We start from the raw sequence: 4,111 nt of genomic DNA on the forward strand, positions 1-4,111 counted from the left end.
TTTCACCATACTTATTCAGTCTGTATCTTAAGAAAACAATCTAAGAAATTGGACTACATGAAGAAGAATATGGCATTATAATTGGAGGAAAACTAATTAACAACCTAAGATAATGCAGATGATACAACCTTGCTCACTGTAAGCACAGAGGACTTGAAGCAATTACAGATACAGATCAAAGACTGCAGCCTTCAGTATGGATTATGCTTGAATATAAAGAAAACAAAAATTTTCACAACTGCATCAAAAAGTAATATCATGATAAATGGAGAAAAGATTGAAGTTGTCAAGGATTTCATTTTCCTTGGATCCACTAATCAACACCCAGGAAATCAAACAATGTATTGCATTGAGTATATGGGCTACAAAACACCTCCTTAATATGTTTAAACAAAGAAACAAAGATATCACTTTGAAGACTAAGGTATGCCTGCCATGCCATGGTATTTTCATTCACATCACATGCATGCAAAAACTAGACGATGAATAAGGAAGACCCCCAGAAGAATTTATGCCTTTGAATAATCATGTTAAGGAAGAAAAGTATATCATGGACTTTCATAAGAATGAATATATCTGTGTTGAAAGAAGTACAACCAGAATGCTCCTAAGAAGCAAAGATAGTGAGACTACATCTCACATTCATTGGATATGCCATCAGGAGGGGATATAATACTTGTTAAAGGAGCTCTGGTAGCGTAGTGGTTACGAATCGGGCTGCGAACCTTAAGGCCAGCAGTTCGAAACTACCAGCTGTTTGCGGGAGAAAGATGAGGCGTTCTGCTCCCGTAAAGATTTACAGCCTCGGAAACCCTGTACAGGGTCGCTATGGGTTGGAAACAACTCGACGGCACTTAACAACAACAAAGTATAGATGGTCAACAAAAATGAATAAAATCCTCAATGACATAGATTGACACAGTGGCCACAGCAATGGACTCAAGCATAGGAACAATTGTGAGGATGGTAAAGGACTGGTAAAACATGGATTTTGCCATGTTTTGCTATAAGTCAGAACTGACTGATGCTACCTATAAAGTTTACATATTTAGACCCTTAATCCATTTTTTTATTATTAAATGAATGTTTTATTGTGAATTGTGTGATAGTTTACATAGGTTAATCCATTTTTTGTGTAGAGTGTGAGGCAAAGATCCTGTTTGTTTTTTTTTCTGCCTGTGAAAATACAATGTGCCCACCACCATTTATTGAAGAGACTTGTCTCTCTCCATCAAATGAATTTAATTGTCAAAAATCAGTTGACCAACAAGACTCTGTCATACAAGAGTTGAAGCATAATCTGAATGGGTAAAAGAGAGGAAATAATGTTAAGGTGATTTACTATATTATGGATATTGGTTTCCTTTGCCTACTACTGTAAAATAGACACGTGAGTGGGATAGAAAGGAATTCAGGAAATATGATTACAGAAGGCTTGTAAGCTTGTCGTTAGCCTAAAACTGATTTAAATACCTAAAAAGGTTTCCAGAACTTTCCCAGTGAAACAGATTTCTTGTGGATCCTTTGTAGAGTATCTGACCTTACATAAAATCCTGAGCTCCATCCAGAACTTTCTGAGGTGGGACATTCCTACTTGATAGGGCATGCTGACCGACCTGAAGCAGCTAGAGGAATAGAAGATACTTCTTGAAAGAAAAACCAGCAGAAAACAACAACCAAAAAGACTCAAACAAAAACCTAACAGACTATTTGGCTATTACAAGAACAAGCTAGCTATCTGCTTAGGAACCATCAAGGCCAGCCATCAAGTCCCTTTAGGACAAACCCTGTTCCAAGACCAAAACTCAAAGGGAACATACGAGCAGACTTGTAAGCTTGCTGGTGACTGTGTTCTACTTGTGAGTGGAAGTGGGGAAAAGGCAGTAATGAAGACATGGGCTGAGTTCTACCATGTTTCAAAGACTCCTGTTGACCTTGAAATGAGAAAGAGTAGAGGAAGGGCTAGTTGGCCTGAAGTTTGGGGAGACCTGGGAACTCTTGAGCCCATGAACACTGACCTAGTCACTGGGAACTAGGGCTGAGAGTGAAACATCCAGCTGATATGAAGTTGGGGGGAGACATGCAAGAATGCCCAAACTTGCAGATAGTGCCCATTTGACCTAGCTTCATTGGCTTGATGGTCAGAACTCAACTAGAGGAAGACAACAAAGTTTGATACAGGAAGCAAGTGTAAATTGCTATAAATGGTGAATTTGAACTTTGCTTATGGATGTTGTAACAAAATACCAATTAAGAGGGAAGGAGTCTTCACATCAAGGATCAAGCCTATCCCTCTGTACACAGGGCTGATAGGGACAGACAACTTAGACATTGGCTACCTAAAATGGGGGGTGTTATAAAGGCATGAAATGACTGGCTTACAAATTTTCAAGAGGGAGTTTAGTTTCAGAGTATGCAGGGGAAGATAGAATCCCCACTGAATCGGGTTCATTTTGTCTATATGGGTCTGGTGAAAGGAGATAGAAATAGGATTCATTTGATTCATTAGTACATTTGATTCATTAGTAATTGCTATCATGACTAACTGTGATGGTTACAACTGTAAAGTTAGAAGTTGTGTAACAAAAAGGGGGGAGTAGTTAATCTTACATTCCAGGAACAGAGGACCCTAGGACCATCAAGAGGGGAGAGCATGGCTGGAACTTTGGACCCTAACCAGAGAAGGAGTGACACCAGAGACAAAGGTAGAGGTGATGACATGGAGAAATAGAGCATCTAAGGACCCTAGACTCATGGAAAGAGAAAGGTTGTGTGCTGGCAGGCAGGAGGCTGGATTATAAAATGTGCCCCTTGGCTGTTTAAACAATTATATTCCTGCATGTTTTTGTGTGTACCACAAAACAAAACAAAAACAAAGCAGAAATAGAGGCAAATACTGTTAACCAATGGCATACCAATGGGATTGTAATCATTGCAGTGAAACAAAATATGATTGGTTAAGTGCAAAACTGATGTTCTCCATGTAAACTGTCATCAATTCACAATAAAAGCTCTATTTTAAAAACAAACAAACAAAACCAGTTAACTATAGATGGGTGCCTTTATTTCTGGATTCTCAATTTTATTCCCTTGGCTTAAGTGTCCATTGTTATACCAATACGAAGATGTTTTGATTATTGTAGTGATACATTGTTGTTTGCTGTCATCAAGTCGGTTCTGATTCATAGAGATCTTACATTAAAAAGAACAAAATAGTTAACAAACAAGATGGCGGATCGGGGGGGACCATGTACTAAAGAGCTCTACCAACAACAACACAGAATACCCAACCAAGCAAGCTCAAGAGATGGTCCCAGAACTCTGAACCACATATAAAGGGATATTTAGAAGGTTGGAAGGCTCACAGCTGGGAGAATTTGTGGCAGAAGCAAGAAATCCATTGCTTTCTGGTCCAGGACGCTCGGCTGCTCCAGGAGCCGCCATCTTGGGTGAGACCAAGCAAGGGAAGGCTCGGAGCAGCCACAGACACCTGGCAGAACCACTAAGATAAAGGTGTAGACATTCTTTTCTTTTGGTATCTGTTCATTGGTCCCTTGCTGTGTGTGCACCTCCATTCTGGTGACTACAGAGGTGCCTGAGCTAGTGGGCACCCAAGCCCCACCCTCGTAGGGTTCTACTAATAATGCACACAGATCTCCTCAAAATTTAAAGAGACAGTTTCCAATTAAAACCAAATGGCAACAGCCGGCCCTGAACTGTTGCCAACTAGAAAAAAAAGACCTGAACAGGGATTGTGGAGCAGGACAAGCAGACAAAATAGGAAATAGGTCAAAAATTAAATCCTAAGTTACGTCAAAATGACCAAAAGTAGTATCTTGAAACTTCTCAGGAAGAAGAGTGAAAAGGGAAGCCCATTTCCTGATCACATCTACCTGGAGGCATTCAAAAAGCATAAAAAATAACAAAATACATACTCATTAAGTATTAAGGCCACAGATAACCCCTGAAAATGCCCAAAAAACAGAAGCTGATGACCATATCTGCATATGCCCAGAAATGAGATAAAGTGACTGAGGTAAATGAACTGGAAGAAGACCTACACTCCATACTGGAAGATGGGCAGGCTTTGGAAATGCCTGAGAAGGAATTC

Source organism: Chrysochloris asiatica, unplaced genomic scaffold, assembly GCF_000296735.1.
Source record: "Chrysochloris asiatica unplaced genomic scaffold, ChrAsi1.0 scaffold00422, whole genome shotgun sequence".
NCBI classification, from domain to species: Eukaryota; Metazoa; Chordata; class Mammalia; order Afrosoricida; family Chrysochloridae; genus Chrysochloris; species Chrysochloris asiatica.